This window comes from Ambystoma mexicanum, chromosome 7q (assembly GCF_040938575.1).
Source record: "Ambystoma mexicanum isolate Mex_15411 chromosome 7q, UKY_AmexF1_1, whole genome shotgun sequence".
Classification (NCBI taxonomy): Eukaryota; Metazoa; Chordata; class Amphibia; order Caudata; family Ambystomatidae; genus Ambystoma; species Ambystoma mexicanum.
Genome location: NC_090941.1, coordinates 813,615,499 through 813,638,548, shown reverse-complemented (window position 1 = coordinate 813,638,548; position 23,050 = coordinate 813,615,499). Strand labels below are relative to the sequence as shown.

General features: G+C 41.7%; 1 protein-coding gene across 6 annotated transcripts in view; it reads left to right on the top strand.

The window, feature by feature from the left end:
* The window catches only part of CNTN5 (contactin 5), a 3,106,629-nt gene that overhangs the window by 1,261,652 nt on the left and 1,821,927 nt on the right, over positions 1 to 23,050 (top strand). The gene's annotated exons all lie outside the window — the stretch shown is intronic.

Below are 23,050 nucleotides of genomic sequence, written 5' to 3'. Positions count from 1 at the left end.
ATCTGTGGTTGGTGCCCTTTCCATGCTTTCCCTCGCCCACCTTAAGTTGTTGCCTCTCATGCAAAAATAAAATTAAAAATCAGAAACAAGTTCCTTTTGAAGCCAACTTTCACAGTTAAAAAATAGAGCTAACAAAATAATTGTATAGACTCCATCAACTTTACATTTTTCAAAAAAGTAGTTAGACGCAATAAGACTCTCCAACATTTCCCTTAGCATGTTTGACTATGCTAATGGAAATAATGGACAATTGTATACTAGAGAAAATGTAGAAAAGGAGAGAAACTATGTTCTTCCACAATTACCTTTCTCTAGCATACAATAAGAACCATAAACTGCAGCAGACCTTCACAACTATATGCGGTTTCTGCAGTCCCCTTTCCATGCCTGGCATTGCTAAAAGACCTGGATGGCATGTGCACAACATCGTGCACAGGAAGCCCTTCTACCCTTTTTACTTGTATGTTTGTAACACTCTCTCATTGCCTGCTGTTGCAACGTCACACATCCATCCACCATTCACATCCAAAAACTATAAATGTAACCCTGTCAGCATATTAAACTTCCACACACCAACTACCCCTTAACAATATTCTACAAATATTTTACATCTGCATGTCTCTTACTTATACACACAAATTGCACACAGTTCTGCAATAAATGCCCAAATGCATGTTTTTACTTTCAACAAAATGCTCTAAAAACTAAAAGTTTTTAAAAGCACAGCATTTTCAATTTTCCTTCCACATGAATGTCATAATTTCCAACTTGTCTCATTACTTCCCTTATAGGACCACCATTCTCCACCTTCTGACCCATATGTCTATACTGCTAATGTATCTAAATGCAGCAATTAACATCACATAAAAAGTACTGTTAGTTTCCAACAACTACTAGAACACACAATACACAGCTCCAACTACAAACTGCCATTCCAATACCTCTAGGCCACATTTTCCTTTAGCTTTAAAAAAACTGCAACACATTACAAAATGCAGCATTCACCCTCTTTCTATACCTATCTAAACATTGCTCTTTATTTAATACACCACCAATTCCTTAGTGTCTAACAACATATCCATCTCTCATCAACCTCTATAACACAATTGAATTTCCTTACTCTTCCATACCCCTCTTACTAACACACATTAGCACACAAACACACTCACTTCCTCACCCCTTTTCAATCACACCTACACAACCCTCATACCTAGGCACTAAATCACACCATTATAACAACCACTGTTTTCCTCAAACCATCATAATGTTCTTACTTATTCATCACACTGTGGGATGTTTTTATCCATGCATCCAAGCCCTACCACCAAAACTGTGCATTACTGGCATTGAAAACATCATAATGGCCAGAGCTCCCCAGAAAATGCACAGGAAAATCCCATTTCGCCTATATTGTGAGCTCAGAGAGGCAATGCTGATTGCCAAAAGCAAACCCATAACTGTTGGGAATTCCTTTTTCTTGAATGTCAAATATGGCAAAATCATGGGCACAGAATTACTTTACTGCAGAAACACACCAATGCCATGTCCTGAACATGGACAATATACTCCATGTAATATCACTTGCTGAAATGAATCAATCTAAAAAAAATCCCAAGGATGGATGCAGTAACCACAAAATCCTGAGGGTGGCGCTAGCGGTCTAAACTCTGACTGGAGAGCTGTCTTGCAAAACTGTCTAGTGCAAAGAAAGGGGTCTTATTTCATTAAAAGTTCAAAGGGGTTGCCTGTCCTGAGAACTCTTGACACTTCAGAACTCAACACAAGAAGCCAGGAAATCACAGGGTTCTGTTAATTAAATGCAAAGTGGCTCCCTGGCCTCCTGATCTCAGCTTCCCAGAGACCACACAATGGCCCCTCTCCTCTGAAAGGAATATGTTGATTTTTACTGTTTCCCGTCAACAAAGGCCTGCCTGCCCAGAGGACACTTGTGACTGACCCACCCAAGTCTTGGAGGCGGACTCCAACACTCTGAGAACTGACTTGAAAGCACAATATATATTTTACAAAAACACTGATAACTCTTTGTAATCAAATGACAGAAATGTATAACCTTGAGAGCCTTAATTTAGAAAATGTATCTTCAATTCAAGCCCAAACTCCAATTTGTGTGATGTTCTGGGGCAAAACCCCGCTAATTGTTAATATTACAGACACTGTGTTTAAGTTAGACAAATGAAAATTTACTGGAGTATGTATGGACAGGCCGTGTACATGTGTACAAATCTGGAGAAAAATCTGATGTTGCAAAACCACTAAAAAGGTGCAAATATTGCCATTTCTGAATGCAAGCCCCCAGGAAGAGCAAAGTTTGAACAGGGGATACCTCCTGTGATATGTGAGGGGTGCATGTAATTTTAAACAAATGTTTACCTGTGCAAATATGTCTTTTTATATCAAATATAGATTGTGTGCAATTTGACAGGGGAGTGTCCTCTCTGCAAGCCGTAAAATGACATCGCTCTGACTCACAGTTCTTTCCCCAATCAAGTGAGAAATGGAAATTTGACCAATGGCAAGTGGAGAGGGGTAGAGGCTAGTGATGCTGCACACACACCCATTTTAAAAACAGATAAAAGCAGACAGACAGGACAGATAGGGACTTTCATTTTCCACTTGCAGCTGGAAGCTCTCCCGGGAAAATCCATACTTTACCTCCATCAATCTCCAGAGAAAGCTGTGCAGAAAGACCCAGAGAAAGCAGAGCAGTATCCAAAACCAGAGAGAGCTGAACCGGAGTCCAGTCCAAAACCTGACCAGATCCGTGGCGAGGCATACTTCTAAATATAGTGTGAGTACATAGTAGAACTCTGCAGAACCAATCTCTTAGTTAAAATAATATAATTCAATTCTATTTTAATCTAAGTAGAACTGCCTCCTAACTGTCACCTGTCATTTTCTAGTTGCTAGCTGTCACTTGTCTTTTTGAACTTTCAAATTTCAATCTGAAAAACAACCTTTATTTAATCGCTCATATCTCCGTGACCGTTTGTGATAGAGACTTGCAGTAACTCTCATCTGGAAGCTGAGATCCTAGGCTTTCCTAGGACCCCAAAAGGATATAGCTAGCCCTTGTAGTTCCTCTGTAATCGCGCCAGACGCACTCGCGAATTTTGCCGCGATTTGAAAATTTCTCCACTTGCAAAAAGATAGCTGCTTTTGCTTTCCTCTGAAAAAAATCGTTTGCCTCATAAAAACTATCCCTGAATCATTGCAAGAGTGAGCCTGGACTAATATTAACTAGATACCACTCACCCTGAACCTCTAGAGGGAATTAAAAGCATTTTAGCATATTTTTCACTTTATTGCCAGCACATATAAAAGCATTTTGCCTGTGTTTTAAACTTCTGTAGTCTAAGTTGCTGGGTGAACTGAATTACATTTGAATTGCATTTCTGAGAATTGTGTGCCTTCCTTCCATTTCCCTGCATTGCATAAAAGGGGGGGTGAATTGTCCAAGAAACTGATTACATTGTCTTTTGCTGAAATCCTATCAAGTTATTTTCTGTACTGCATTTCATTCCACATTGCATCCATTGGAAACCATAAAAGTATTGTTGCTATCTTATCCATTTCATGTCAACTCCTTAGTGATTATAAAGAAGTGTGCTAGTGCCAGATTCTCCGTTGTTAATCTTTATCATATCAGATTAAGTGTGATATTCAATTATTAATTTATTATAAAGCGTGATATATATATATATATATATATATATATATATATATATATTGTTTAAATTATCAATTAAACCTTTTAACTTGCAAAACAGAACTACTTCTTGGCTCAGTGGGGTCAGGAGGATTCCAAGAGAGGGGTGTTATATAGGGGTAGTCATCCAGAACGCATGAACTGGACATAAAGTTATATCAATAAGGGTTTTCATTCAGTATTATAGACTAGGCGTTGACTTAGCTGTAGTGTTGAATTGAATCCTCTTACAACACCACCACCCCGCTCCTCATTAACACCATTAGAGCTGAACACATTCTACTACTAATACTCTATCACCCTTTCCCCATCACATCAATATAGTTATTTTATACATCAAAGTTATTGTTACTGCAGTTCTTCTTGTTAAATCCAATGTAGTTAGACTTTGCCAATGAGGATCTAACTACTATAAGCATTCCCTTAATTTCAACACAATTCAACCAAACATCCTGTAACACGTGCACTCACATAGTATATCTATGCTACCACACAAATATATTCTGTACCATACATATTCTTTACAACATTGTAAATGCCTACAACTGTATCTAAGTACATTATGTTTTTGTACTCCATCTTAGATTTATTTTCCCAATCACCCAATCATTATTTCATGTTAAAAAAAGAAACAGTATACCGCACACTAATGCTGTGGCAAACATAGTACATGAAATGTGATATTTATGAAGGTCAAACAAGTATATCTATATGTACAATCGATTCAATTAATTGTTTTAAATTATTTTATTTAACAAATTGTTCTGTTGTTTCCCCCAGAACAAGAACCAGATATTCCAGCTTTATCGCGATATACAACTATCTAATAATACCCAATATCATACCATTTATTTCTTCACAAAGAAATAACTGCAGATTCAAGAGGCACTATCCTCAATTGTACTACAATCATAAATACCATATAGACTTCAATTATATCATTCTACCATATTACAAATACTAGATGCTCTCCCTATAGTACCTATAATTACTATTTCCAAAAGCAAGCTTTCTAAATTAATGCACCACTCCTGGCATAAGTTTGATAAAAATCGATACAGCGGTTTACACTGTAGGCGCAAGCAACATTGTTTTTCCATTATGTCTATTGAGATTTCTGCATTTTTTAGACCCCCCCTATAACTTTGCCCCTCTGAATGAAACAGCACTAAACTGTGCAAAACTGTTAGAAGATGGCCATGTAGACTTTTTGCAATGTTTGGTAAGGATTCATCTCACAGCACCAAAGTTATAAACTGCCCAAAAAGTGTCCTTTCTATGAGTTCAGTAACTTAGCCATAATTAAATGGCCGCTATCACAAGCCATGTAATAAACATGTGTAGCCAGTAGCGATATTTTGGGTGGCATGACCCAAGATTCTGGTCACTGGCCACAGCCACCACAATACAATTCAACCATAGAAAGTGCACTTTATGCAACTATAGCTCGCACCACCACAGTGCACTGCTAAAGCTAACACCCAGGACATCAAAGATGACATAACGAATGTCATTGATGACATTGCAGATCTAGGCCTCTTGTTTTTGTTGACTGGCACACCATTCATTATATAAACATTTATCATAAGCAAATATCACATTGTCTTTCTTTCGACACAAATAGCAAGCACACTTGAGTGGCTAGAAGAAAACTTTACCAATGAAGAAATGAGTGATGATGAAATCTCTAATGGTTAACAATACATCTTTCAATATAAATACATACTGTAATTTATTCAGAGCTCATTCAAATACTATGTTCTTTGTTTCTTATAATACATAGTTTACATGCAGAAACTACACTACAGATTAATTATGGAGAATCTCAACAATCAAAAAGACAATTCCAATCCCCAACTGGAGACTATTAAATCATGATCTTTACTTCAAAATTAGATCAACTTAGAATGACTTCTAAATTATGTGAACAATCATGTCATAACAAATGTTTAGTATGACTTCCTACTTCTACCTGCCTCCCTTGCCTCCAGCAATAACCCCAATCAAATTCACAAAATATGAACCAAAGTCAGTCTGAGAAAACTTCTCTCCCTCCCTCCCCGATGATGATTTTGTAGAAATTCCAAATTCTCCAATTTATGTTTCCCATTCTGATAACCCATTCCTTTCATACATACATTTATTTTTTATACTATAAATGTATATTATTCTGGATGCATTTCTTTTTTTTAAATAACCCCAATGAATAGTCTGTGCACCATACGACTGTTCGAGGGTCCGGTTATGAATTAGACCATCTGCAGACATCATGCCATGTCCAGACAGGCCCTTTATCACAAGTCACAATAAATTGGTACATGAACAGGTTTTCATAGTTAAAAGCAAACAACAGTTATTCACTCCAAATGGTCAAGGCAACTCTCCAGGGACATTTATACCTTCTGCAGGGACACTCAAACCTTCACGCTGTGTGGCCATATATGCAGGGTGAGTTTAACTGGTGGTGAAATTGGCAAGAAAACATCATTGGCAAGCCATCTCAGAAAAATAAATCTGCACCATAGATTCCAAACATAATTTTTTGCCCTGTATACAATCTAACATGTGGCTGTAATACTTAATACATTTATAATACCTTATCATTGTATTTACTTAGACGTAGATCACAATATTTTCTCTCACCAACATATTCTTGAAATATTGGTACAGTGGTTAAATCCAGCAGATGTTGGAAGAAAGAAAAACACACTGTTTTCATTTGAATAGTTCATCTGCTTTCCCTGAAGTACATTGTCATTTTACAGGAAAACTTTACTTAATGTAATGCTTCATTGAAAAACATACCAACATTTGCAGGTTTACAAGTACAGGTAAATACACAGATGGGTGTGGTTTACAACATTAAAAATGTTTCCCGGGTAATATAAAAGCTGGTCGACATTATTATTTTGCTTTCAATAGATTGTTACAGTGTGACCCTCTCCTTGCTTGTATACCGTCCACCTTTATATTGACTGTCGGGTGGCTTCCTTGTGTATGATACATGGGGTCGTCTTGTATCTTTTTCCCATTGGTCTTCTGGATGATGGGCCTCACATATTTATTCAGGGGATGAATATTTTGACATATCTTCATATCGTCACTGAGAATTAGTATTTACCCATCTACCTATGGCATCTGGGATATTCTGATAATCCTTGGTATAGATATGGGTCTTTAAAAATGACATTTTGGGTTGCATTTTCTTTCTCACAATGTCAGCCAACCAGGTAAAAAGGTCTCTCTGTTGGAACATACAATTTAATTCTTCCCTTTTCATATCTTGATTTCCTAACTCTCTGTTTTGGAGTTCTTAATCTCAATAATTGTTTTTTTTTCCTTCATGAAATGTATTTGTCAGCCAGTGTTAAATGTTGATTCTGAACTAAACTGAACATCTGTAATGTCTTGTCTCAATTGAGAGTAGCATTATAGTTCAATTATCTGTTGTTCACTCTACCAAATTCATACTTGCCTGGTAGTGTCAACCAGTTTGGAAACCACAGTTTCATTTGTGTTTTGTGCCTCCTTCTGCAGGGGAACTTTGTCTATCTGATGAATTTGTATTTATTCCACTGGCGCTTGGTTTATGGACTATCAGCTGCCTATTTCTTTCTTCAGGTGCTGAATCTCTGGCAAACACGATATTTCATTATTGTAATAAGGTGTCTGACATGTCCTACAGAGTTAAATATTCTCCCACTCTTTGCATTTACTTGTTTGCAGTCAACTTACTCTGATCACACTGTGCTCCTGTCTGTAACAGTTTAAGGTCACGAGATACAGTCAATAACATGGCCAGATGCTAAAACCTGACAGCAGTACTGCAAGTGTGCCCGGGAAGAGCCAGTGCCGACCATTAGGATGGAAGAATAAGTGTTTGTGGAAGAGCACACTTGACCCCAGTACAGTACTAAGACGCATTTCATTATGTCACGGTTATTATTCAGTCGCAAACAATAATGACACTGGATTTATCAAGGAATGCTAGAATTTAAAGGATCAAAATGGATTTTGTTTTGTTGGAAATTGGAATCTATTTAGCTGCACTACCTTTGGAAAGAAATACAGGGACTTTCTAATAGCTTTGTTTGTCTAATGGATAGCATGAAAAAGAGACAATATTTCACTCACGAGTTTGTAAACAATGGTTCACTAAACATTCACCTCAAATTTACCAAAAGCATCCTTTTGCAACCCTGTGCTTTCTGACATCTGATTGTGGACATCTATTGGAAAGACATTGCTTTGAAATGTGCAGTGTGCTTCATTTTATGCATGTGAATATATGAGTGGTGATAACACAATAAACAATTATCCACACATAATAACCCTTTTGCATCGATCGTTTTCACTGCACTCACCGGCCCTCATTACGATACTGGCGCTAAACCATGGCGCTATTAGCACCATGGTTGGTGCCGATATCGTAATGTGTCCGCCATGGTGAAATGGGGAAATAGCACCCCATTCCAAGGTTGGCGGGGCGGTATTTCCCCATTTCCCCATGGCCCTTCCCCATTCCCATTTTTGCCCCATAGGGCATAATGGGAATGGCGAAGGCGCTAAGTACGGTACCGCAAATTGTGGTACCATACTTACCGCAAAGGTCCCTTTGCGGGTCCCTACTTTAACGGCTGGTCTAGACCAGCCGTTAAGGTCAGATCCCGCAAAGGGACCTCGTAATCAGGCGCTAATGGGTTAACGGCGCCGCAGCGTTTTACGGCGCCGTTAACCCATTAGAGCCAGGGTCGTAATGAGGCCCACTGTCTCTATAAAACACATAAGGTTGTCCTACTTCTAGCGACTTGACCGGTCCTTATTGGCCTAAACATGCTGTATGTTGATACATCCTTTGAGTCTTCCATCAGTAAGTGTCAAATCAGATTAAAATGTAGAGCATCCAACATAGATCCCACTGAAACTGACAACATCATAAATAGAACAAAAATTGGAAAAGTTGTTATTGGAATGTAATTCTGTGAATATTTAAAAAGGAAAAGATATTTCCAACTCTGCAGTGCATTTGAGCACATGTGTTCAAAGCCCCGTGACATTTCAAAACCAAGCTACTTAGCATGGATTCACAAATGAAGGTCGTATTTGCAAGTATTATTAAGCAAGGCTACATTTTAATTAGGTGGGTAATAAATGTCATTCTAGATTGGTAACTGACCAGCTGTCACTCAAGAATAGAAAGAGAAATGCCACCTCGAGTCCAGAATCCTTCAACAGACAATGACATTGTTGGATTTAAAACAGTGATTGTGTTAGATGTGCAAATCACATTCACTTTAAAATTATATATCTGGAGTAGAGTCTAAGCAAAGATGTCAACTTGATTATAGAGTAAGTTGGAAATCGTTTCAGGTGGAAGTATTCTATACCCTTCATGTGTCCACATCAGGAAAGCCATTACTCATAATGAAGCCTTGAAGTCACACAACCATCAGTAAATACGTATTGTTTAATTTTAGTTTATTGATATATAGTCTTGAGGAAAACAGCAAAAATGTGGCATCATAATTCATAATATAAATTATATAAGCAGGAGGTGCTATCACAGTGACTCTCAGCTGTTGTGAGTACTCGGACCATGGGCCTTAGGTGATGTATGGTCATACAATCAGAGCCCACTGATGGCCATCCATAGTGCTGCTCCATGACCTACGTAGGCCTCTCTCCAAGGAACCCAGGCTCCTCCACTGTGCTGTTTATCAACTTACAGAATTGCAGCTATTGGCACCCCAAACAACAGGCGGGGATACCAACTGCTATAAAACTATTGCACTTGTGATTGACTGCCGGGAAACAACTCTGACATCTCATTAACTGTCCCTGCTTCGCTTTGACATTTAACTTGTTTTTCTTGGACATTACCATGTAGTGAAGCCCTCACACCTGGGACGTATTGCTGAAATATAACACATTGGGCCTTATTACAACTCAGGCGTTAAGGGTTAACGCCGTCGTTAACCCTTAACGCCTGATTCCAATTTGAACGGCTGCTTTTAGCAGCCGTTAAAATCCATGGCGCTAAACCGTCTTGGTGCTAATTACGCCACCGTAATTTACGGTGGCGTAATTAGCGCCTTCCCCACTCCCATTATGCCCTATGGGGCAAAAATGGGAATGGGGAAGGGTAAATGGGAAATGGGGATTTACTGCCCCACTCACCTTGGAATGGGGAGGTAAATCCGCCATCCACCATGGTGTAAACGTAGTTGCTGTACTTACCGCCTGGGTCGTAATGACCCCCATTATGACATATGTAGCGTAGCACGATTATTTAGTAACATTGTCACAGTTTGTTTTCTTTCTCTCTGTCTGCATTTCTTTATGTATGCCCTGCTTCCTTTTGTTCTGCTTTACTGCCTTTCTTTTGTTCTGCCTTTCTTTCTTTTTAATGCATAGCTTATTGAACTTTGATGGTATCCTATCCCTTTGAATCTGGAACAATCACATGGTTCCATGTGCATGCATTGTTTTCTATACTTTTTCATTAAGCAGTTGAGACAACATTGGAAGCAGTTGCATGTTCATGAGTTCAATTAGGTTGAACTTTGCATATTTTTGCAGACGCTCAGGATATGCGGCTCTACTGGGTTTGACCTTGTGTCTATATAAAGACAGAAGAGTATAAACTTGGAACAGTGGATGGCATTTGAAGAAGCAGGAGTGGCTCATGCTTGTTAGGCAAGGAATGTGTAGGATAGGTTAAACTGGAATTAAAATGATAATAGGGCCTATGATGAGTTAGGTTAAATTTCCTTTGGGGTGCTAGGAGCCTGGGACCACGTGATTTGTGTACCGGCAGGTGGGTGTGAGATGTGGGAGGAGGGGCAGTGAAAACCACGTTCATGTTATAAACCTAGGGGCACAGCAAAGCTCTGTGAACCCAGGGTGCATTTACTCAGAGGTGGAGGCCAAAGCACTCCACTTACTAGGCATTAGAAAAAGCAAATGTGCTGAGAACTCACATGCATTTACTAGGTGGAGAAGGACGCCAAATCACTTAGAAACCCATGGTGATTTACTATGCTTGGGGGAGGGCCAAAACACTGAGAACCCTGAGTACATTTTTTAAGGGTCAGAGATCACCAAATCACTGAGAACCCCACGTGCTTTTATAGAAGAGAAGTGTGAATACAATTAACAGATCTATATCAAAATGCCACATACTCTGTGGAAGGCAGCTAATAAAGTCAACCCCAGCAGTGTCGGTTTTAAACATGCCTCTCCCTTTTCCTTGTTCTTCTTCAGTGCCCTCCCACTTCCCAGTCTCACTGTGCGGCCCTTGAGCCACACTCCCCCACCATCCCTACTTACCTTTACAGGCCTATGGGCATTCTGGAATGTAGTGCCCAGACTACGCTACATGCCATGCTTCCAGAAACAGTCTTTTGAGGGGTCATGCTTTGTGGGATGTGGTCTTGAGACTGCAATCAAAGCGTGCCTGTCATAATCCCCTGGAGGTCCCAAATGTGGTAGAGGATGGGGAAAAGGTCTTGGGGGAATACATCTGTTCAATGTTTTGCCCTTGCTACAGAAGCAGCTATTTGTGTTGGAGAAGCCTGAATGGTAAATGGGTCTCTCATCTGGCCCCACTGGTTATCCCTAGCTGCACATCTCTTCCTCTGCAAAGAACTGGGGTACCTGCCTCAAGTGAATCTGGTGCAGTGGGGAGAAATGTAATTGTGCATGAAGTGCTTTGGACATTCATCAGGTTCAGGTAGCAGAAGATGACGTTCAGGAGGTTGAGAAGGAGGCACATGAGCAGCTACTTACTGAGGTGCAAGAGGGAGAATATATGACAGCTCTGCACTACAGAGAGCAATCCATAAATAAGTGAGACGAGGTGATTCCTTAAAATTCCCCATATCTAATTTCCTGACAGACAGAGAAAAATGAAGACGTGACAAAAATTATGTTATGTCCGTGATTCAAGATCAAGAGGGAGATCAAGAGACAGACGAAAGGGTGCAGGCATTGTTGAATCCAAGAGCAAACACAGGAAGCAAGCTTCAGACATTATTTGGTTGTCAATGTACAATTTTCCAAAAACAGTCCAAAAAACATGTGCTAGAGGAAGCCAAACGTTGCCACCAGTCCAAGAAACGACACTTGCTACTCAGTCAAGAGCGCCCATAAATCATCCACTTCAAAGTGCAATGAGCAGACCTCAAATAGGAAAAGAGGCGAGGTCCTGTCTCAGTAGTCTGCAAATATCAGGAGTTTGGGATTATTTTGTGCTGGAAAATCAACAAGCTCATCTTGGCACTTTCCTGTACGCATGAACAACGTCTTGAGAGGGAAGACAAGTACCAATTGTAGGCACCTCTTCCCTCTGGGCCAACATTGGATGGCAGCACCTATTAACTGCAGGCTTTGAGCACATTTGCACCACCACAATAGAGCATCTTGCACGCATTTTCACAAACCCAGTGAGAACATCATCTTTGACCGTAGATGTCATGGCATGCAGACAACATGGTACTTCCCCCACAATGTCCCAGTCCACCTTTTCTGCAGCATTTGAGCCTGTCACAAAATATCACAAAGGGCAGTAAAGCAACAACTAAGCTTAATAAATGGCAACCTTTGTGTAATGTTGACTATAGAGCTACTGCCATATTCTATTGGAGACATCTGTGGATTCTGATGGCTCCTTGACCTAATTGATCTCGACTGGGAAACGTTGGAGTCAGCACTACTTCATGTGAACTTCAGTACCAGATCATTTTGTGAAAGCAGGTGAATGGCTGTAGACCAGTATGAGAGTAGGTCAATATAACAATGGGCATAGACTGGCGATCAGGGATGTATGGCCATACAGGGAATGAGACACTGGGTCTCATTCCCTGTACTTCCTGTTATCAAAGCCTAGGACTGCACCAATCAAATTTCATTCTCCAACAGGCCACCTGGTGTATGGAAGGAATTCAGAGCAGGTCCCATAAGGGAGTTGATCTTTTTGCGGGAAAAATGTAAAGGAAAATGTGACACATTGGCTCACCCTGATGGTTTACATGTGGGATTTATAACAGCTACCAAAGAATATAGCATTGTAACTACCGTGGGGATAGTCAAAACCGTGCCCTGTGCCTGCTTTGTCCACATCCTCCATCTTGTGGCAACTGGATGGTGCTACTTAGCACCCAGCATGTTTATCTGCAACTACATCACTGACTGGTGTATCTGTTAGAATTTGAACTAACCAGCAAAACACTTGGTCATCAATTGTTTGGTGATACAGAGAGAGGAAAAACATAAGGGGCCATGGGGAAGACTGCTCCTCAGTCTAGTTTGATATATTTTGATCCCCTTCAGAATGCAGCAGGTCCATTGTAGTCCATGCGGTTGATGCCTATGTTGTTGGCAAATGCTTGGTTGCGATACATTCTGGAATGGCAAGTGGTCAGTATTGCTAGTTTATCTTGCTCCATTAGCTGTGGAAAGCCTACTTTGACCCCAGCCAACATTCACTGTGGATGGGTTTTTAGCACACAGGAGATGCCTCAATAACACAGGGAGGGATCTTTCTTTCATGAAAATGAATGAGCACCTTACTGCTGAAGATTATGGCTGCAGAACACACTGCACCCATTGCTTGGATGATCACACAAAAGATTGCTCACATGATGAAGATTTGTGTACGAGCCAGCTACATTCAAGGGATTGAGCTAAATGGGTAAAAGTGGTCTAGACGTTGATGCTGATAGTAGTGGTTAAGTGCATTGCCAAAGTAATGTGTTAGTTTTTCCTTCATCCTCAATGTGTCCTCAATATGTTTGGCTCTACCAATCAGTGCTGCCATTTTCTGAATCCTAGTACCATGATCACAAACTAGAGGTTTTGCCTCAATTTATTTGGCTATCTACTAATGGAGCCACACAACAAAGAGCTACAGCCTTGGCGTGTACAATCGGGTAAACACCAACATTGGATTCTGTTGTTGTTTTGACACCTTTTATCTGTCTCTACCAACCAGAAGGGCCACTCTCTGAGTCTGTGTACCATGCTCACAAACTGGAGGTTCTGCATCAATGTATTGGGCTCTACCAGCAAGCATAGCCACAAATGTGTCTTTCTGCTCTCTCTCTCCACGTACACCATGTGGCCCCTTTTACTAACCTGTTACCCAATCATCAAGAAAAGGGTATGGTGGTGAGGGAATGGCAGCCACAGCAATTTAGGAATTTGATTTAATTATGTTTGTTGTATTCTTGTGTTTTATGTTATCTTCCTCTACCTTCCAGTGTTGTACAGGGTGCTATATTTATTTTAAGTTAGCAATGTGATTGGATGGAGCCATGCAAGTCGGTTCATAATCATAATCAGTTCTTAACATTAGAGAACAAAATCAAGAATTAGCTGTACACTAATCAAACTCTGTTATCCTAACTCCCGGTAGGAATGTAAAGAAATGGGAAATAGCTAACGCTGCTAATAATAGTGTTATCTTTCTTCAATTCCACACACTGTAAACGCTGTAGTAGTCATCATGCAGCTCCCAATAACAGATCTCACGCAATGCACATAGCATGTGCCTGAATTCCTCATTGCTCTCTATTGCCTGTTCTGCACAAATGACACTACACTCTACATTCTGGCTCCACACGTGGGTGGTTGTTTAGCTAGTGGTGGTAAAGCAACCCTGGTGCTCAATGGTGTCATTGTGTAAGACTGTGGTGGGCCAGATATAGTGGTTGTAAGAAGATTCAATTCAACACTACAGCTAAGTCAATGCCTAGTCTGGGATACTGAATGGAAACCCTTATTGATATATCTTTATGTCCAGTTCATGAGTTCTGGATGACTACCCCTATATAACACCCCTCTCTTAGAATCCCCCTGAGCCCACTGAGCCAAGAAGTAGTTCTGTTTTGCAAGTTTAAAAGGTTTATTTGAGAAATAAGACAAAATATAGATACCACGCTTTTATAATAAATGAATAATCGATATCGCCCTTATAAATATAATGTTAATCAACAATGGGTAATCTGACACTAGCACACTTCTTTATAATCAATGAGGAGTTAGTATAGGATGGATCAAGTAGCAAAAATACTTTTATGATTTCAAGGGAAAAGCAATGAGGAATAAAATGCAGTACAGAAATACTTGAGATGATTTTAGCAAAAGATAATATAATCACGTTTTCTCTGGCAACATGGAAGTAGATGGAAAGAGGAGCACAGAGTTCTCAGGAATGCAATCAAATACAATATGAAATTCAGTTCCCCCCCAGCAAGCTTAGAGAAAACCGTTATGAGTTTTAAAACACAGGCCCAAGTGCTTTGAATGTGGTGGCAATGAAGTGAGAAATATGCTGAAAATGCTTTTAATTCCCTTTAGGAGGTTCAGGGTGAGTGAGAGATACTTGGGATGAGTTCAGGCTCACTTTAGCAATGATTCAGAGATGGTGATTAAGAGGCAAACGAATTTTTAGCAAGGAAAGAAATGACTGCTGATGGTTACACGTGGCTGGATTTTTAACCAAATCGCAAATCGCGGTAAAATTCGCGAGTGCGTGAATCGTGATTACGGCAAAAGTATAAGGAGTAGCAAGTCGGTTCTAGGTTCGTTGGAAAGCTGAGATTCTAAGCTTCGTTCCTATCCCAAACGGTTCCAGAGATACGGACGATTAAATAAAGGTAGTTTTTCGGATTTAAAGTAGGAACCATATGGTATTTTTGTGTTAAAAGCACACTTTTAGGAGCCCTGTATAACATTTCCCCTTGCCTCCAAAAATAATCTTCAACAAACTGACAAAAAGTATTTCGAGTTTTGCAGACACTTTTTCAGGATGGTTTGGTGCAGATTAGTAAATGTGTGTCATGGTTCAGGTTACAGGCCACCAAAAACTGCTTCACTTACCAAACTAAGCAGGGGGGTTTCCAGCATTGTAAGAGTGTGGGGGGTGGGGTGAGCAACGAAATGCAGTGTGTGGAATTCAACGTGGTCTCATTGGTGCTCCCAAACCGGCCACCCCGGCCCCAATCTACTTTTTTGGTAATATTAGTGGAAGCTGGCATTTTAACACACAACACAAATACAACTGTAGGATCATTCCAGGTGCAGGAAACTCGTCTATTAGAGCACTGTCCAAGCCCTCTGAGGCAAAATACATGCAAACGTCCTAATTATTATATGGATTGCACCAACAGAAATGACTTCACAGAAAAGAACATTGCAAGGTGCATCATCAGTCCTTGATACTTGGAGGCACCATGGAAGTGACTTTAGAATAATTTTCCATAAATAAGACAAGTGACAAATAACTTTGTGGTGCAAAATACTTAAATTGCACTTTTGTTATATGTGAAGCAACTCTATAGTCATTAGGCTTTTCCATTATAATATCCTGATACATTAACATGAGCTTTGAAGTGAATCAGAGTCACTTTCAGAGCTGCAGATAAGGCACAATATGATTAAATGATTTGCTCAGGATCACACACTTGGTTAAATGATGGAACTGGGATGTGGACAATTTAAACGACCGCGCACATCTTTCCAGGTTTAGTTGATATAGATATGTATTAAGGTTTTGCTTTACATTTCATGTGCTTAGATAATTATGTATAGCATGGCCTTGGAAGCAAACCACATTACATAATAAACTAGCTTTTCATATTAAACTAACCATAGACTATATACATTGGGCCTCATTACGACCCTGGCGGAGTGGGTTTACGCCAGCGTTATTCGCGGCGGACCCGTCCGCCCTACTACGAGTTTCCGTAGCGCCATGGAGCGTTTTCCGCCTGGTTTTTCCGGGCGGAGAAATCCATGGCGCTACGGGACCTTGTCGTTAATTACGCCACCGTATTTTGAGGTGGCTTAATTAACGCCTTCCCCACTCCCATTATACCCTATGGGGCAAAAATGGGAATGGGGAAGGGTAAAATGGGGAATGGGGATTTACCGCCCCGCCAAGGTCGGAATGGGGCGGAAAATCCACCAACCCCCATGGCGCTATCAGCAGCTTTCCGCCGTGCTCCATGGTGCATTTTGCACCGCGATTTCGGCCAGGGTCGTAATGAGGGCCATTGTCATAGAAATATGTTGAGCAATGGGAGTATGGCTTTAGTTATATTCTCCCCATTCTGCATGCAAAGTCACAATAGCATCGTGTAGATTAATGTGAGCCTAACAAATCCCCCTTGGGTTTTAAAACCATAGTTATTATTTCATAAAGCATTCAACATTATGCACCCTTCTCACTTCTGATCAATCCCTCCCATTCACATTTCTAAAGGGACAACAGTCCCTGCCAGTAGTAACCCCCCTCCCTCCCATCAGTGCCTAATGGCTCACATTGTAATGCTCTTTTGATACAGAGCAACGTGTGGACCCTCTGCTGCCCGCAGAACCTTGGGACATTGTCCTGGCAGCAGGACACCGCTACCATTCGGAACGGGTAAGGTGTCCTGCTGCCAGGAAAATGAGCATGCTGTGCAGGAATTGTCCTGCCAGAAGGACACCTTTGACGTTGGGCACCCTCTTTGATGTGCCGAATGGGAGAGGTGTCCCAATGACAAATGTCCTGGTCTGGCTCTTAAAATCTTGCCCCCTCACCCCCCGCATCTCCCGCTTGGTACTCCACTGCTTGGAGCCATTTGAACATATGGAAACATAGCTTCATTTTAATCAGTCAGAATCATGTAGAAAAAATCTATCAGCATGTTCACATAGAAGGTGCTGTGCAGAACCCAAGTTTGGAGATATGTGGAATTTAAAAATTGATACCAAGTATACTTGGTGACCCACTGCATTGATGGCTTCTGCCTTTGAATGAACGGAAAAATCAAGGGAATTGCTGACATTCCAGTGAATCTGTTCTTTTCGGCCATGGCTTTATAGTTCAGCTAGGTCAAGTCAACTTAGCTCAAAAAATGTCAGGGATCAGGGGGTGATAAAGTCTGGTCTGCTCAATGGACGTTACGCCACTGTTTACATGTGTTATTGTATGTGTACATATACATGTTGTGTGCTCACAGTGTATGTCAATGGAGGTGCTGGGTGCATTTGTGTCTGAGAGAGTGTATGCAAGCATATGTGTATTGACCTTTGTGTCTGAATGAATTATAAATAATGCATTGTTTGTATGGTCTATTGGAATTACGTTTGTGAATGTTATGCTGTGTACTGGGTGCATGGCAGGGTGGCTGGAGATGTGTGGTGGCCCAATTGATTTTAAAGATTTATTTATTTATTTATTCGGATTTGTAGAGCGCACGTCAGCCCGGGGGCATCGTGGCGCTTGTTACAGACATATCTTGGTTACAAATAATACAATACAAGTAAGGTAATATTAACAAGGAATACATTATTTACAGTGGAAAATATGGTATTTGTACAGTAGTAATGAAGTATATTTACATGGATTCGCAGGGGTCACATTAATGTGCAAGGAAAGAGGTCTTCAGTTCTCTACGAAAGATCGGGAGGGAGTTTTCCGCTCTAATGTCTGCAGGGAGAGCGTTCCAGGTCTTGGCGGCAATGTAGGGGAAGCTCAGGCCACCAGCTTTGGCTTTTTTGATGCATGGGATGCAGAGTAGGTTGGTGTATTGCGTCCTAGTCGGACGGGTGGAGGAGGGTTTGGAGATGGTCTCTGATAGATAGGACGGGGCGGAAAGAGAGAGGCATTTGTGGGTGAGGGTGAGGATTTTGAGTGTGATCCGTTCTTTAACCGGGAGCCATTGGGCTGAAAGTCTGGCATGGGAGATATGCTCTCTTCTTGGGATGCTGAGAGCGGCCCGGAGCGCATTGTTCTGTGTGACTTGGAGTCTGTTTAGGTTTTTTGCTGATGTGCCCGCTAGGAGGGCATTGCAATAGATCAGTTTGGCTCCAATGGTTGCAAAGATAGACAACCAGTCTTATCAAAGTTATAACAGAGCGTCAGCAATGGACTCTTGTGGTGTAGTAGTCTAGTCTTATCCCTCAGGGATTTAGGTTGTTTGTCCGAGGTCAAACCGTAGTAAATTTCACTGCAAATCTGTTTTTACCTCGTACAAAAAACCAAACCCATGTTCCCCTAAACCGCCAGTACACCCATAACCCCCCCTACTTACCTTTTCTCCATCCGCCGCCTCTCCTGTACCCTGCAGCGTCAGATCCATCTATGTAACGCGGGTCGGATCTGACACCGCAGTGTCCCTTTTTTCTTCTTTTTTTTGTTGGGTCCCCTGCCACCAATCCTGAGGAAGCAGGGGACACCCCGCAACCTCTGAAGTCAAAAATACCAAACATGGAACATTCGAACTAATGGTGGTTACTGAATTCAGTCAAATCTACCATTCAACCAAATTTTATCAAATTTGGCCAAAGCAAGTCGTAAGAGCCACCACCCACCCTCCACCCCACCCCACCCCTGCCCCACCCCCCCAACATTTTCAGCAAATTTACTCCACTGAGTGTGCCTGTCTGAAAAAAAGTCAGGAGTCAGAATTTTCAGCATTTTTTTCAGACCTACACACTCGTAATGAGGGACTATGCTGATTCAAAGAAGTAGGATTTCATCCTCCAATGATCGAGCTGAGGCACACTAAAACATAAGTCACTTAAATTGCCTTCTTTAGGTAAGTTCAGAAAAAAGGGGAATGCCAGGACAATGAGAAGAAGCAGGCATTGCTCCTCCATATTGCTTGCACCCTGGCTTTGACTTCATCTCTCTCCCTCTCTCTCCATCATTCGATCTGTCACACACACGCATGCACACATATCAGCCCCTCTTACCAAAACATAGACCTTTAAAGGAAAGTGATGCTAATATTTGATAATTTATGTGATAGGAGCTGCAACCGCTTAACAACCTGCTGAGCACGCCCTGGGGCCCATTTCAGAAAGCCTGGCGGAGCCGGCATCGCCATCCTCTCTACTTGTGTAGTCCCCGTTATTTTCCTTGCTGCAATCAATATACAGTTACCCTTAACTACCTACCTCTCATCCAGTAGTGTTTCTGGTCAGAAACCTGTGTGTTGTCAGATTGCTAATAGATGGAAATATATGACACTGCTTGTGGGCTTTTAGACATTGAAATTCACTGAAATCCAGGCTGCATTTAGACTCTATTCTCATGCAGATGTTCAGCGCAATCTCGCATCTGTTCCTTCGGGAAGAGGGGATCAGGTTTCAATGTCTCAAGGAACAGAGCGCCAGGCAACGAGAAACAGTTTATCATAAGGGCAACCGAATCATTTCCATATTAGTATTCCAGCGGAAACCGCAATAAAAGATCCTAACAGAAGAACGTCCACGTTTCATTTAAATTTTTCTGAACAATTTAGCAGGGCGTATTTCTCATTACGGGTCAGTCAATGGGTGGATAAAGCACAGGAAAACATATATTACATTGTGAAAAAAGACCTAAGCAAAAGAACACCTGCGGGCAAACTCGGTAGGATGCAGGCGTTCTATTATCTTGCCTTCTTCTCAATGGGAGACGGGCCAACAGGTTGCCAGGACCTGCATTTCAATCAGGGCTGTGAAGGAGGCTGTATGTCTGTGATAATCTATACGGGGCGGTCTGTTTGCCCAAGAGGATGCGGCCAGATGCAGATAAAAGGTATCTGTGGTTATCAGGCCCTTGCCGGAGAGGGAGGGACATCAGAGACTCGGACCGAAGGACCTTTGGTTGGCGCGCTGCGAAACACAGTGGCCCATTTCACACACTGAAAATGGCTCATAGTCCGCCTGTGCTTGTTGCGAGCCTTAACAACATCCCCGGGGAATTCATTGTAGGTTCCTCCCGCAGCAAAAGATCAAATGTTGACGAGAGAAAGTTATATTTTAGCATGTTTATCTAACACCTTTCGCAGCTACACTGGCAGGCCTTGGGAGCAGTTACAAGAATTCTGCGGGTGGGTTGGAGCACCTCTCTGGCCCTGCCACACATACATAAAGTAAGCTCTATTTATACACGTTTCCGCCATTACGCCTAACACCCTGATCTGCAGAGCTCACCGATAAGGCCACAGTGCTAGACTACTGCAGCAGTGGTATGCCTGCACTATACAAATGCTAATTAGCAGAGTATGCTAATTGTGAAATGGTACCCTGGCAGCCAGTGCCGTGAAATCTACAGGCAGCTAAGGAAATCCCATGAACAGAGCTGTGTTTGTTACTTGTATTACTCTTCTTAGTACCAGAGGTTTAGGCAGAATATCGTAACAGGTGGGGTCTGGAGCTAATGTAGTAGGGCCCACACTAAGAGGATCCCACAGTGAGAAGGGGACATGTTTTACCGCTGGCCGAATGTGGAGAGACCACGCGTAGCGGTGGAGTGCAAATCAATCAAGGGGCTGCCGGGGATAGAGTGGTGGGGGGTTCTCCTTGTGATATGCTTTTAATATTGGATTTAATTGGCGCATTTTACAGTACACGTTCCGTGATAAATTTGGTAAAAAGCAACACAGTTTACAAATAGTTTTGTAGGGCAAAACATTCAAAATTTCTATTAGATGCCAAGTCACCAACAATGCACAGGAACATTTGCAATGTATTTTCTCAATGCCTGTATCCACTACATGCCAGTACTCTGCAAGTGTAAAATAAACGTTCATATTGAGTGTGCCGACACATGTCCATTCTGGTGCACCAATATATGCCAGTATCCCCATGTATGAGCATACTAGGGATGGCGTTGCCTTAATGTCAGTAAACAAGACATACCATGCCACAGTAAGGAAACGTGCCCTCCCGTCCCCAATTTAAGAACACTCATGTTGGCTTTCCCTTTCATGCCAGTACAAAATGCCATGCACAGTACTACGAGCCAGTGCCTTGCATTACCCTCCCTCACCCCAACCACGTCTTCACATAATGACACTCAAATTGGCTTTGCTTTGCCCAAAAGTGCCAGTAAAACATGCCATTTACGCAGTCAAAAAAGGTTCATGATCCAATGCCCCTCCCTGGGCACCACCCTAGCATACACACGCACTGACACACAAATACACACACACCAACAGACAGACACACACACAGGCACACTCTCAAGATACTCACAAGATACACACATACACACACATATACAAACGCACAGATGTAGACATACAGAGATACACACACATTCATGCATATTCAACCACCAGTCACACACTCGTGCAGCTGTTCTGTCATTTGCACCAGCAACCAGAACATACAAACTGCATTCGCGCTCACTCGCACTTGCACCCGTATACAATATTCACACTGCATTCATTGATATGCATGCACTTACAGAAACACAATTCTGTACATTCATAAACACAAATACAAATATCCTGTCATGCATGCACACATATATTCGTACAGACATACAATCCTTGCACACACACATATACACAAAAACACTTTCATCTGTCCTTACCTGCTGTTTCCTTCCCTCCTGCTGTTTGCCTCCCATGCAGCCTTCTCAGCTGCTCCATGGGCCTCGGGCTCCCAATCTCCATGGAGACAGGAAACAGGAATCAGGGAGAGCTTCCTGGTTACTGACATGCACAGAGTGCAGGAGCTGGAGAGTAACCCCTGCTGCTCAGTCTGCAGGTGACATACGTACATGCCCACAAAAGGATAAGCTAAATGGACATTTAAAGCTTTTTGATACACCCTGCTTGCTCAGGCCCTATCCTTTCTATGTCTCTGCTTAGTGCAGCTATTAGGCAGAAATAGACCACTTACAAGTAGGCAGTGCTGCTAGCTCGAAGTGATGGGTTTTTCATACTTTGTGTGGGGGGGGAGCTGGTCTACGAGCACAACTGCTAAACAGAACACCATCTCTATTTACCTAAATATTGTAAATCACCATAACAATGAGTAGACACATGGGAGGAGGGTAGGGTGCATGATAATGTCAGTAATTTCACCCCCAATATAGGGGTGTACATGTAAAACTCTACAAAAGACTCCTCTTGTTCATAACTGCACAGGACTCTGCAGTGCATACATAGGTCTGACATGGCCCCTATCTGTCATGGACTCTCCCTAGTACTTGGCTTTCTTCTTCCTGGCCAAACCCAAATGTATGTCAGGAGTAAGGGCCATACGTTACTGAGTGGTGATCTGGTGAAGGTCTCATGCGCTATATACATGCTGATTGACTGATTGATTGATTGATACAGCGTTGTCCCACCTCTCCTCCAACCACCACAGACCTTGCCATTCATATGCATATTGTGTCTGGAGTTCCGTGCTGGCTAAGTGTACCCTTCTGAAATGCAGCACACATCCTGCAAGCACCAAGCTCTTCTGTTAATGCATCCATATAGAAATAACCCAGAATTACTGAATTGCATGAACTATTTTCAGTTAGAAGTTTCCTTGCAGAATTGGATT